This window comes from Dromiciops gliroides, chromosome 4, assembly GCF_019393635.1.
Source record: "Dromiciops gliroides isolate mDroGli1 chromosome 4, mDroGli1.pri, whole genome shotgun sequence".
NCBI classification, from domain to species: Eukaryota; Metazoa; Chordata; class Mammalia; order Microbiotheria; family Microbiotheriidae; genus Dromiciops; species Dromiciops gliroides.
In genome coordinates this window covers 278,357,935-278,373,034 of record NC_057864.1, presented here as the reverse complement: position 1 = coordinate 278,373,034, position 15,100 = coordinate 278,357,935, and positions in this window count along the sequence as shown.

Here is a 15,100-nt window from a genome sequence, read left to right as displayed (position 1 = left end):
TAGGGACAATGAGAAAGGGAATAGGGGAAGAGCCCAGCTAGCTCCAAGGAGTTAGCCTGGCTTCAACAACACAAACTCACCACCACCCAGAATCCACAGTTCCAAAGAGAACCAGCTGCTTAGCATCCTCCAGGTCTGGTCTGAAAATCTGCCGGACCAGTTTGTCTTTCTCTCTCTTGCTCTTGCAAGAGTGAGTCTCATCCCCAGCTTCTTCCCGAAAACCCCCATGCAACCAGAAAAACAGGGCCAACCACACACACATCCCCAAGCTAATTGGCTGGCAACTTTGATTGACAGAACTAACAGGCTGCTCTACAGCTTCAAGCCAACCAGCTTCCAGACACTAAAGTCACCTGACTTGTCTTCATTATAACTTGGCCAGGTCCATGTAGGTGTGTGGGTCTCTGGCATGAGGTTAGCATGCATGGGTGCACTCCAGGGTTTCTAATTTTAGCCAAAGATGGGGTCATAGAAACCCCAAATCACAATTAATTCCTTACAATACAAAGATGAGGGGAACTACTGGGGGAAGATTGGCAGATAGATTTTACTCACCTACCACTTTGCAAAAGGTCTAGCAATTGGAATCACCTGCTGATCAAGCTGAGAAAGGAGCTCAGTGTGCAGCTGAGACCCAGCCAGGAATAGTACCTTGGAGTCTTCAGCACCAGTGGCTTCTGCTGAGGTACAGTGAGTGGGTTTGGCAGTTGGTGAGTGTGAAGTGGCTGCAGTCTCTGCTGGAGCTGGGGCGAAGCTCCCTGGTTCTGAAACAGGGGGCCAAATAGAGTGGTGGTAGCCCAGTGAGGGAGGAGCACAGGAATGCCAAGCTTTCAAAATAGAGAATCAGATTTCAATCAGACATCTACTTCTGGCTTGAGATGAGTCAGCAAAGAAAACAGTGGATAATAGACAGCTTCTTTGGGGGAAAGGTAGACCAGAATACACCCTCAGAAGAAAATAACAAAGTCAAAGCTCCAACATCCAAAGCTTGCAAAAAAAATATGAATTGGTCTCAGGCCATGGAAGCACTCAAAAGGGACTTTGAAGAGAAAGTAGGAGAGATAGAAGGAAGATTTAGAGGAGGGAGAAAAGAATAGAAAGAAAAATGAGAGCAATGCAGGAGAATCATGAGAAAAAAGTCAACAGCTTGAAAAACTAAATGGGAAAGGAGATGAAAAAGCTCTCTGAAGAAAGTAATTGCCTAAGAATTAGGATTGAACAAATGGAAGCTAGTGACTTAATGAAAAACCAAGACACAGTAAAGCAAATAAAATTGAATAAAAAAAATAGAGGGCAATATGAAATATCTTCTCGGAAAAACAACTGACCTGGAAAATAGATCCAGGAGAGATCATTTGTAAATCATTAGACTACCTGAAAACCATGATCAAGGAAAGGGCTTAGACATCATCTTCCAAGAGATTGTCAGGGAAAATTGTCTTGATATTCTAGAAGCAGAAGGTAAAAGAGAAATTGAAAGAATCCACCAATCAATTCCCTAAAGAGATTCCAAAAGGAAAACTTCTAGGAACATTATAGCCAAATTCTAGAGATCCCAGGTCAAGGAGAAAATATTGCAAGCAGCTAGAAAAAATGAATTCAAATACTGTGGAGCCACAGTCAGGATCACACAAGATCTAGCAGTTTCTACATTAAAGGATTAGAGGGCATGGAATATGATATTCCAGAGGGCAAAGGAACTGGGACTACAGCCAAGAGTCACATACCCAGCAAAACTGATTGTAATCTTTCAGAGGAAAAAATGGGACTTCAATGAAAAAGAGGACTTTCAGCCATTTGTGATGAAAAGACCTGAACTGAATAGAAAATTTGACTTTCAAATACAAGACCCTAGAGAAGCATAAAAAGGTAGACAGGAAAAAGAAATCATGAAGTACATTAAAAGGTTTAACTGTTTACAATCTTATATTAGAAGAAAATACTTCCAACTCATAAGAACTTTCTCAGTATTAGGGTAGTTGAAAGGAATATACTTAGACAGAGGGCACAGGTGTGAATTGAATATGAAAGAATGATATCTGTAAAGCATTTATCTTTGTCTTTTTGTGGGGCAGGCAGGGTGGGGTGGCCTATGTCTGGAGCTGGATTTGGCCTCAGGGCCTCCCGGGTCCCAGGCTCGTGCTTTGTCCACTGTGTCACCTAGCTGACCCATGATGACATTTTTAAAATAAATTTAAGGGGTAAGAGGAAGGCACTGGAAGAAAGGGAAAGGGAGAGGTAGAAGGTTGTAAAGTAGCTCACATAAAAGTAACAAGAAAAAGCTTATGGAGTGGAGGGGGAAATGGGGAAGGAGCAGGGGAGTGAGTGAGCCTTATTTTCATCAGAATTGGCTCAAAGAGGGAATAGTAATATATTTTACCTTGAGGGAAAGTGGGAGGGGAAGGGGAAAGAGGGGGTAGAGGTGAAGAAGGGAGGGCAGATTGGGGCAGGGAGTAGTAAAAAATAAAACATTTTTGAGGAGGGATAGGATGAAAGAAGATAGAAATTAGTGTAAATATCAAGGGGAGGGAATAGGATGGAGGGTAATTCAGTTAGCAATAGTAACTGTGAAAGAAATGATGAGCAGGATGCTATCAGAAGGATTATGAAAAATGCAAACCATCAACAGAGGAAAAACTTATGGTATTTGAATACAGATTGAAGTATAATTTTATTTGTTAGTTCCTCTTTCTAAAGTTATTCTGTCTATTTTCTTTCATAACTTGACTAATGTGAAGATGCTTGGCATAACTGCACATGTATGATTTATGTTGAATTGCTTGATTCCATAGGGAAGGTTGAGGAGGCAGGAAGAAAGAAAATTTGGAACACAAAGTTTTTTTTCAAAATCAATGTAGGGGCTGCTAGATGGTGCAGTGGTTAAAGCACCAGCCCTGGATTCAGGAGTACCTGAGTTCAGGTCCAGCCTCAGACACTTGACACTTACTAGCTGTGTGACCCTGGGCAAGTCACTTAACCCCCATTGCCTGCAAAAAAAAAATCAATGTGAAGAAACAATGAGCAGGCAGATTTCAGAGAAACCTGGAAGGACTTAAATGAACTGATACTCAGTGAGATGAGCAGAACCAGGAAAACATTGTACACAGTATCAACAACATTGTATGTTGATCAACTGTGATAGACTTGACTCTTCTCAGCAATACAATGGTCCAAGATCGTTCCAAAGAATTCATGAAAGAAAATGCTCTCCAAATCCAGAAAAAAAGAACTGTGGAATCTAGATGCAGATTGAACCATAGTATATCTACTTTTTTTGTTTTCCTTTTTTGAGGTTTTTCCCTTTTGCTCTTGTGATGATCCTTCTTTCACAGCATGACTAATGCAGAAATATGTTTAATGTGATTGTACATATATAACCTATATCAGATTGCTTGCTTTCTTGGGTTGGGGGAGGGAGGGAGAAAAATTTGAAACTAGAAAATCTTGTAAAAACAAATGTTGAAAACTATCTCTACATGTAACTAGAAAATAATAAAATACTTTTACGACAAAGGGAAAAAATTTAAGTATAGGGTCCTTTTAGTAACCAGACCATGAAGAGGACTCTTACCAAACTCTGTGAGGAAGCAAAAATTAATTGGGTCCATGTACTCCCCATTGTACCTCACCCAAATTAGAATGCCTCCTTGAGCTAATTTGGGACTAAGTCCCTTTGAATTCCTTTATAGCAAACCTTTTCTTACTACAGATTACCCAGAAACATATTCCTTTACTCAGTTTTCTGAGCAACTTGGCCCATTCACCAAACCCTTCCTAAGCCGCTACAAGAGGAGTAGCAGGAAACAACACCCAGTCCAACCAAGGGACCTAGTGTTTCTGAAAACTTGGAAAACAGAGGGACAGAACCAACTAGTACCTCAATGGAAGGGTCCCCTTTGAGTCACCCTATTAGCACCCACAGCTATAAAGTTTTAGGGGCAGAATACATTGACTCATGTTTCTCAAATTAAACCCTTTGTCCCCTCAGAATCAAACAGTGGGAAGAAGAACATATATTCCTGTGAACTGGTGAAGGTTCTTAAGTTTCTCTTCTACCCACTAAACAGACACCCTGAAATGAGTATTCCTTCTCTCTTCTTTGTACCCTCCTTATTTTGACTTTTGACCCTTCTGCTCTTCCATGCCCATTGTTCCTATACTGCCTGTTGCCTCAAGGACTGAACCATCAGACCCACGGCCACTCCTCTCACCATCCTCCGGGCTCTTTCATACCTTTTGAATTCTCTGCTACCTTGAGTGATATTGTCCTGGTTCAATTAGAAGAAGTAGTAGCACTACTTGCTCCTTCCATACCTATAATTTTGATCATTACATGCATCTGGCTGTGTGGACTTTGTATTTGTAATACTGTCACTTCTCTGGTTGATTCTAGGATTAAAGCTTTCACTGAAGCTACAAGGATGCCTCTGTGATCTTTGGACCATGTCCACAATGCCTTTTGATCCCTTTCTCCTTAATTGATAGGGACATCTTTATGCCCCATTTTTCAACCTTAAAGAAAGTATAGAAGATGGACCTTCACCTCTTTCTCCCCAGAAATAAGAAAGGCAGGAATGTTGTAGGATGAGGGTCTCCAATTAACCCAAAGACCTAACCCCCAAGGAATCCTTAAAACTTTACCAAGGGAAAAACAGCTCTGCCTCCCATCTCAGGAATATAGTATGGCCTAGCACAAAGACCCTGGTCTGCAAGAAATAAAGATGATATATTGATATGGATGGGTGCTGATCGCCTATTATTCAAACTCTAGGAATCCTGTTCTAGTTGTTTTGCTCCTCCCAGTTGCTTTGCATCCCATCCCAGTTTCAATCACCTTTCATGTGTTTTGACAGCTTTTGTTTGTAAATATACAAAAAGACCAACTTTCTCTTACTCAGCAAAACAGTCTCCATAATGATTCTGCCTCCCAGCTATATATATGTCTCTCCTAATAAATCTCTTTTTATTTTACAAGATTCTCTATGAGCCTCCAATTCCTTGCATAAGCTGGTACCCTGATCCAGATCACAAGTCCCCTCAACATAATGGTGCCCAAATTGGGGGTTAACAGGCAAAAAGGCAGCTTGCTCATTTGGCTCTTGGATTCCCAAGTTGGGATGTGCACTGTGCTTTCTCCTCTGTCAGGTGCCTCAGTCTTGTCAGGCAGGTCCCCAAAATCTGAGGTCAGACTGGCCATGCTACATTCAGATCTTTGAATTTGTAGAGTTGCAAGACATCTTGACTTGAGAAACACTCTTTGGCTTTTTGTCAGCCACAAATGAGGTCAGTTGATCATTTCTCATCATGGTCTAGCCCAACCCACCATGATAGGGAAAAGGAGAAAGCATTACCCGCCCCCCCCCCCTTATGTGTATCCTTACAAGATTCATGACAAGCTTACAATTCTTTGGGTGAGCTAGGTCTCTCACCCTATTCAGGTCACAAGTTCCCTCAACAATTTCACTAGAGTGGCAATGCCCTCTTAAATTGTGTTACCTAGACTGTAATATAGCATTCTAGATTTAGTCTGCTCAATGAGCTCTAGACAGAAAACCTTCACTAATGCAGACTAAAATTATATTAGAGGCAGCATACATTGTAGTGAATAGAATGCTGAACACACAATATTAAATAGATCTTTTCAATTCTATCCTTATATATGTTTTTTTTCCACCCTGAAAACAGGACTCTATGTTTATTCCTATTGAATTTCACATTACTAGTCTGTCCTAACATTCTGACCTGTTGACATTATTTTGCAATTTCACTTATTCAGATATCATACTAACTAGCTTTTCCAATACTATCTTAAGCAATTTGGATGTGTATGTATAATGAAAGTTCTTTAAGAGAAGAGACTATATCTCTTTTGTATATAAATTCCAAGTACCTGGTGAAATAATGCTTGATGATAGACTGGCTACTTGATGTCTTCTATGTCTTTATCAAAATACTAGCAAAAATGTTCAACAGAACAGTACTGAAGCCATAATGCTGAAACATGCCATTAGAGAATTTTTTCCATGTTCAATGGTCTTTAAATAAGACATTCTGGGTATGACTACTCAACTTAGCCTATTGCTAAAAGAAACAGGGCCTCAGACTCCAGGCTCAATCAAGAGTAGAATCCGGCTGATGATGAGTGAGATGAGATGAGTAGAACCAGAAGAACATTGTACACAGTATCATCATCATTGAGTGTTGATCTACTGTGATGGACTATATTCTTTTCACCAATGCAATGGTACAGAAGAGTTCCAGGGAACTCATGATAGAAGAGGATCTCCAAATCCAGGGGGGGGAAAAAGAACTGCAGAGTATAGATGCTGAATGAATCATATTATTTCTTTTGGTTTTGGTGCTATTGTTTTTCTATTTTGAAGTTTTTCATCATTGCTCTGATTTTTCTCTTATAACATGACTAATGCAGAAATATATTTAATGTTATTATGTATCTATATATGTATATGTATGTGTGTGTGTATATATATATAAAACCTATATCAGATTACCTGCTGTCTAGGGGAGGGGGGAGGGAGGGGAGGGAGGGAGAAAAATCTGAAATTGGAAAGCTTATATAAACAAAAGTTGGGAACTATTTTTACATGTAATGGGAAAAAATACTTTATTAATATAATAAAATAAAATAAGAAATGGAAAAAAATTTTAAAAAGAGTAGAATCCCCATACTATATGCAAGATATATTGATTGTGCTTCACCCCCTACCATTTTGGAATGAAGCTATAGAATAGGTGCCATTTTCTCCCCAATTTGTATTTATCTGCTTTGCACATATTCTTATTGGGTGGAAAAATATAAACAACATCTTATGTTGAGAAACTGGTTCATTTTTTGTATTTGTATCCAAAACACCTAGTAAGTACTAAATAAATACTTGTTAAATTGAATTGAATCCATAGACCTGAAGAAGTACTAGATGATTGGGGTTCTAGGATCCTACCCTGTGGAGCTTGGTGTTGGTGTATGTTACAAGGTAAATTTAATCAATAAATAAAATAAAGTCATTTCTCCAAGCATAATATCATTTATTAATAGGGCATGAAATCTGTTAATAAAGGTTGTTGGGTTTTGTCCTTTGTTCTTGAAGAGGACCTTGACAGACACCATGACTTGCAATAAATTGTATTTAAGTGAGGAAAGGCTATCCGAAGCCACCAGCCTCACTCCTTCAGAACCATAGGGGTCCAGTGGGGAGACATATATTATCAGGACAACTGGATATGGCCCCAGATTCAGCAGGAAATCTTAGCCTTTTAAACTAATACCTTATACACCTCTCAGTTTGCCTGAGGCAAGGCCCATTCAGTGATTAAGGCAAGGTAAAAAGGGAGGCAAAGAAAGTCCTCTTTTAAATAGTCAGAAAAAAAAAATATGAGGTGTGTGGGGGGGGTGGTAAAGACACTCGGGGTTTCTGACCTAAAGAGATACAACTGGTATTTAGTCCCACCAGAGCCATCAAGAGGCCAAACAATGACAAAATGAGGCCTGGGCTGAACCCTATTCTTGGCCAGTCAATGAGGGTCAGAGTTATTTAGGTTTAAGGAGTGGTCTTTAGAAGACATCTTGTAGATACACCCCCTTCTGTAGACAAATTTGCATTCCTTTGGGCAGAGTACCTGCAGGGAAGGGTATAATTCCCTGTATGGAAAGAGGGAAGGGAAAAATGGAGGAGAGGGGAAGGAAGGAAAGAAGGGAAGGAAGGAGGGAGGGACCGAGTGGTGTTGCCCAACTGGAGTACGCTAGTGGGGCAGCTGTTACTCACAGAATGTTGTTATTTGTCCTTCATTCTTGAAGAGGACAGGTCAACAGAATGCCTTCATTTGTGCCAAAGATGCAAGTGAGATTTGGCAGGGTCTTTTATACCTCAATGTGCCTTCCTTCTGATTGGCTTGACAGTACATCATTGTGACCTCCCCTGAAAATCCCCATTGGTGAATATATTAATGAGGGTGTCCACTAAGAGTTCTCTGCTCCTCCCTATTGCTGGGAGGGAGGCAGGGAGTGGGCTAGCCCTCAGTTGTGGCTAATCATACCCCTCTCTAACTCCTAAGGAATGGGTGTTGCTAGCAACCATAACCATAAAAACATAAGCCACTTCAAGCAGGTTTTCTTTGACTTATTTTCCCCAAACCTTAATGAAGAGAGCAAGGACAAAGATTATACTCCTTGGGGGATGGTATGACTCAACCTGGGTCCAATTTATAGAGTAAGCAGAAGACAAGGTTCCAACTGCTTAAGATCAATTTTGGGGGGATAAAGGACTCCAACCCCCAAGGAATCCTTGAACTTTCTTGGGGGAGGGGCAGCTCTGTCTCCCACCTCAGGAATGGATGTTACAGAGAATGATCCTAGTATTGTTATGTGATCAGTGTGGCTCCATCAGTGCTAAGTAGTTGAAATGCACCAAAGGTCTTTGGCCCATAAATTCCCTTCAGGGCACTGTAGAAGCACTTTGGATTGTTACTATCAGCATAAAACTGAACTTGGATGCTATACCACTTGGTGCATACATATTCAATATTGATATTACTTCATTATCTATAGTACCTTTAAGCAAGATGTAATTTCCTTCCTTATCTCTTTTAATGAGATCTATTTTTGCCTGCACTTTGTCTGAGATAAGGATTGCTACCCCTGCTTTTTTTACTTTGGCTGAAGCATAATATATTCTACTCCAGCCTTTTACCTTTACTCTGTGTGCATCTCTCTGCTTCAAATGTGTTTCTTGTAAACCACATATTGTAGGATTCTGGTTTTTAATCCACTCTGCAATTCGCTTCCGTTTTATAGCAGAGTTCATCCCATTCACATTCACAGTTATTATTACTGAATGTCTATTCCCCTCCATTCTATTTACCCCCTTTGTACTTTCCCCGCCTTCTTTTACCCTATTTCTCCTCACCGACGTTTTACTTCTTACCCCTGCCTCCCCCAATCTGCCCTCCCTTTTTATCACCCCCCTCTCTTTTCTTTACCCTTTTCTCCCTTGCTTTTGTCCTCCCTTCTACCAGTCCCCCCTTTCCCTTCCCCTTTTGATTCTCTAAAGAATGAGTTAAGTTTTTTTATCCCAATGAACGTATATGTTATTCCCTCTTTGAATCAAATCTAATGAGAATAGGGTTGAAACAATGTTTACCCCTCCTTTCTTTCCCTCTGTTGTAATAGTTTTTTTTCACCTCTTCATATGATATAATTCAACCCCTTCCACCTCCCCTTTCCTCTCCTCCCCATAGAGTCCCTTTTTAACCCCTTAAAAATTTTTTTGTATCATCACATCAAAGACAATTTATATTTATACCCTCTGTGTAAAATCCTTCTCTCTGCCCAAATACATTTACAATTCTTAAGAGTTATGAGTATTATCTTCCCATGTAGGGATATAAACAGTTTAACCTAATAGGATAACCTTTTTTTTTCTCCCCCTCTGTTTACCTTTTTAAACTTCTCTTGAGTCTTTTATGTCAAGATCAAATTTTCTATTCAGTTCTGGTCTTTTCACCAGGAAAGATTGAAAGTCCCCAATGTCATTAAATGTCCATCTTTTCCCCTGAAAGAAAATGCACATTTTTGCTGGGTAATAAATTCTTGGCTGCAATCCAAGCTCCTTTGCCTTCCGGAATATCATATTCCAAGCCTTGCGGTCCTTTAATGTTGAAGCTGCCAGGTCCTGAGCAATCCTGACTGTGGCTCCATGATATTTAAATTGCTTCTTTCTGGCTGCTTGGAGTATTTTCTCCTTCACCTGATAATTCTGGAATTTGGCTACAATATTCCTTGGAGTTTTCCTTTTGGGGTCTCTTTCAGGAGGTGATCGGTGGATTCTTTCAATGATGATTTTATCCTCTGATTCTATGATATCAGGGCAGTTCTCCTTAATAATTTCCTGGAATATGGTGTCTAGATTCTTTTTCTGGTTATGGCTTTCAGGCAGTCCAATGATTCTCAAATTGTCTCTCCTCGATCTGTTTTCCAGATCAGTTGTCTTTCCAATGAGGTATTTCACATTTTCTTCTATTTTTTCATTCTTTTGATTCTGCTTGACTGATTCCTGGTGTCTCATGGATCCCTTATCTTCCAACTGTCCAATTTTAATTTTTAAAGCATTGTTTTCTTCAGTAAGATTATGCACTTTTTTTTTCCATTTGGCCAGTCAATCTCTGTGCTTCCTTTTCCAAGCTGCTGATTCTTTTTTCATAGTTTTCTTGTTTTGCTTTCATTTCTCTCCCCATTTTTTCTTCTACCTCTCTCAATTGATTTTTAAAATCCTTTTTGAGCTCTTCCAGGAAGGCTTTTTGTTCCTGAGACCAATTCACCTTCCCTCGTGAGGCTTCACATGTAGGCAATTTGAGGGTATTGTCCTCATCTGAGTTTGCATTGGCTTCTTCCCTATTGATACAGAAGCTCTCAATGGAGAGGGCTCATTTTTGCTTCTTACTCATTATTGCAGCTTATTTATTTATTTTTTAAGTTGAGGTCTGCTCTCAGGGCACCAGAGTCCCTGTTTTGGGCTTCTTGTGCAGGGGTATAGATGCTGTGTGACGGGCTTTTTACCCTGAGGCCTTTATGGTGTGTGGAGATCCCCTACCCTGCACTTCCTGTCTGGGTGTGCTCGGCCAGCCAGGCGCCCACTCCTGGCGTCCATTCCCGCCTGACCCGTTCGTCGCCCTCCCGGTCGGTGCAGGTAGGTTTTTCTACTGTCCTTCTTGGCCACCAGATTTTTGAACCAGGTTCCAGGGGCCTCAGTTGTTCGGCTGTGGCCCACAATTCCTGCTGACTTGCCCCGACCCCCTCGGCGCTCGGTTGCTGCCCTGCGCTGGGCCTCCCTTTTGCCCGAGTCAGACCGACCTTTTCCTGAAGTCTTCTAAATTATCTCTGGTTGGAGGACTGTGTCTCTCTGTCCCTTTGCAGGTTCTGTAGTTTCAGAATTCGTCCAGAGGCTTGATTTAATGTTCTTTTTGAGGGAACAGAAGGAGAGCTCAGGCAGTTTGCTGCTTCCTCTCCGCCATCTTGGCTCTGCCCCTCCTTTTTTTTTTTTTTTTGAATGGCAATGGGGGTCAAGTGACTCGCCCAGGGTCACACAGCTAGTAAGTGTCAAGTGTCTGAGGCCGGATTTGAACTCAGGTACTCCTGAATCCAGGGCTGGTGCTTTATCCACTGTGCCACCTACCCACCCCTAAAATATGAGCTTTTTGAGGTTAGGCATCATGTTTTTCCTTCCCTATGTATCCACAGAACTTACCACAATGACATACATATAATAAGTGCTTAATAACATAGGAAATGATTAATAGGCAGGAAGGTGGTGAAGTGAATGGAGCTTCCAGGCCTGGAATCAGAAAGATCTGAATGCAAATATGGCCTCTGACACTTATTGTGTCACCCTGGACAAGTTACTTAATCTCTTTTTGTCACAGTTTTCTTATCTGTAAAATGTGGTTTATAATATCACCCACTTCCCAGTGTTACAAGGATCAAATGAAGTAATAATTGTAAAGCACTTCACACACTTCCTGGAACATAATAGGAACTACATAAATGTTTTCTATTATTATTATTAGCTATTAATAAATGCCTTTTAACTATATGGTGGATTCAGCCCATATCTCCTTTTATATGAGGTTTTTCTACTCCTCTAAGCTTGTCATCTAAGATTAATTTGTATTTACTTATATGTGTTTATTACATACCCATGCATGTGTTTTGAATGTATGTACATTCATACATTTTGTCTTTCCCTTTAAAATGTAAGTTAAGGGTAGGGACTTTCATTTTTGTTTTTGTATCTTCACTGCCAGCATATTGCCTGATACATGGCAGCGTGATTAATGAATGCATAACTGATTGTGTAAATCACACTATAAGATGAAAAATAAACAAAGAAAATAAACAAAGTCATCAAGAACTATTTAATTTTTCTAGCTATCTTGAGACAGCATTAATTGTAATAGTCCTAAAAGAAGAAAGGGAAAAAAAAACATTCTTCTTAATCAGTATATTCATTTGGAAATATCTCTAGAATCAAAGTTCTGACAACCAAGACAAGCACCACAAAATATACCTAGGGCATGTAGGAATACAAATTCAAGAGCAGGGAACAAAGAGATCCTAATTTCAAACCTAAAAACATAAGGCCTCATGGGAGGAGAAATCCGGGAACACCATCTCATGGGTTGGACAAGCATCCTAGGATAAAGCTATTGTAAACAGATAATCTATAAAAACAATTATAGGGAGGACATTTGGGAGTGAGGTAGAGAGCAAAACAGGATGAGAGATGCTTGCCTGGGATCTGAGAAAAGACAAATACCATCTAGTAGCTTATTATTTTAACTAATTTTTCTTGCTAACTAGGTGCTAAACACAGGTGTTTCTACTTGCTGAAGAAATACAAATTATATCACACCCTCTAAATTTCAATGCCCAAGGGCAAATAACTGATTGTCTCCAATCCAGTCAGAGAAATTGAAGAGTATGTGATTTACAGGTGTGCTATTATTATTCTGCTATTCTTTCCCTACCATAAGGAGCCACTTAACATTGTGGGCAAATCCTATCCTGGAAGTTATAATCACTTTTTGCTGGATGCTTTGTGATGAGCTGACTAGCAACATGAGCTGAATTTGAAATCAGGAAACCTAGTTCTGGTCCCAGCTCTGTCCATAACTAGTTGTGTGACCTAATGACTTGGCCAGCCTTAGTTTCTTCTTCTTCTGCAAAAACTAGGGTCATAATGAATAACCTACAAGTGGACTTTGACCTCTATAATGCTTGGCTGTCTAGTCTATATTAGAAAAGTTTCCACATTTCTATAATTCAAGGTCTTGATACAAAGTACTCACATTACATTTGAAATATCAAGTGGATACCATAGCCTTGAAGGAAATTCATGCTCTAAGCCTTACCTGAATAGGAGCTTTGTGATGAATTAAAATAACCTTTTGTTTATAAGCTAAGTGAGAGTTTACAAGAATACCACAGAAGATGTAAAATTCAAGAGAATGTCTTAACATAACAGCCTAGAACAAATCCCTAAGTAACTTGAAATACTGGATAAATCTCAAAAAAGTTTATCATCTTTAACTCTGGAATCCCTTACAACCAATGTTGAATCCTAGGAGAATAGCAGAAAGTTAGATTTGATCAAGAAGATTTCAGTATTTTAAAAAATTTATAGAGATACAGTTGAAGTTATAAGAATTTAGTAAAAATATTAGTCCATCTTTTCTCAATTGCTTTCACATAATGAGAGGCGACATGGTTTGGTGAATAAAGAAAGGGTCATCCTTGAAGACAGGAGGACCTGATTTCCTATCCTGCCTCTGACAGCCATTGACTGGATGACCATAAGCAAGCTGCACACCTCTCAGTGACCCTAAACCAGCCTGCAATACCATAAGTTACAGAGGAATTGTCAATTCACATTGTTGGAAGAAATTATCATATTCTGTGAGTTGCCTACATAATGAAATCACAAGTCTGAACCAATTTTTAAAATCATATAATATATGTACTACATGCTCTTAAATATTCCTAATAATTCATTGCATGAGTTTAGCCCTTATTTAATTTTGAATTACCTAGTGAGCATTGAGACCAATACATTTAAGCCCAGAACACATGTGAAAGATTAGTTGAGCTTTTCCTTGGAAATGTCAAATCCATGATTTATTTCCTTCCACCTAATAGAGAAATGGAAGGAGAGACAGTTACCAGTTTGGGAACTTTCAATAAACATCTTTTTAAAAAAACTGCATATTGGAAACAGGAAATGGCTATTGCAACCTTTAACTGAGTGATAACGTCATTCTTATTAATAATGTGTAAAACATGCACTTTTACATAACATCTGCTGTGACAGCACCTGAAGGGATGACTCACTGACCTCATTGCCTTTCTTCTGGATTTTCCTGGAGCTAATCTTTCTAAACACCTTTGAGATAAAGGACAGCACATTATCAGCTCACAACTTTTTTTAAATGCACAATTATCATATGCTCCTAAAGTATTGAAGTACTCAGGACAAATGGGATCAGTTTGATCTCATTTTATAACTCTGTCTCTGGAAAGCCTATGAAAGTCACTTTCCCATGTTTCAAAGTCAAGACTTAAACATCTCAGCATTCTACTCATTGAGATGGTTCATATAGGTTGATATAAAAAACATAAATTTTAAAAAATGTTTATGTGTGTGTGTGTGTGTGTGTGTGTGTGTTTGGCTCCAAAGAAGAGGTATGAGAGGGGCAGCTAGGTGGTGCAGTGGATAAAGCACTGCTCCTGGATTCAGGAGGACCTGAGTTCAAATCGGGCCTCAGACACTTGACACTTACTAGCTGTGTGACCTTGGGCAAGTCACTTAACCCTCATTGCCCCACAAAAGGTGGGAGGATATGGTTATACATATCATATATACTATAAAACTCAGTTGATGTATTAATTTTGCTAAACTGATTTTCTTTTTTCTTTCTTTTCTATTCTTTGTTGCAAAAGATGACTTGCTTGGTAGGGGAGGGAGAAGGATACATGCAGAAATTAAGAGGATATAAAAACAAAAGATACCAATGCATTTTTTGTGGTTGCTGGGTGATGGTAGCAGATGGGAATTCTAAAAGTGGCTTTTAGAAACAAAGATTGTGACAACTCTTCCTGGGGTGGGGGATGGGGTGGGGAGCCAGTCTGGAAAAGAGCTTCAAGTAATGAAGAGGGGTTCCAAGAGCTATGATGCCTTCAGCAGAAAGTCAAGTTTCAATAAGCACCAGGAGATAGAATAAATATGAGATGAAGAGATCATAGATTTGGAGGTAGAAGGGACCTTAGAACTCATCTGGTCTAATAATTTCATTTCATATTTAATGGTTTAACTAGAACCACAGGGACTTAGGATAACCTATATTATAGGGTGTTATTTAGCTAGGTATGATCTGAAATGCCCTACTCCATATCTCCAAGGAGGACCGTGATTTCTGTCATTGTAGAGTGGGAGGCGGGGAATGGCTGTACTATAGCAATCACTCCTTTCCTATCCTCAAGAAGTGTATTGGAACTAGGATTATAACTCTCTATCGTATATCAGATATTTGC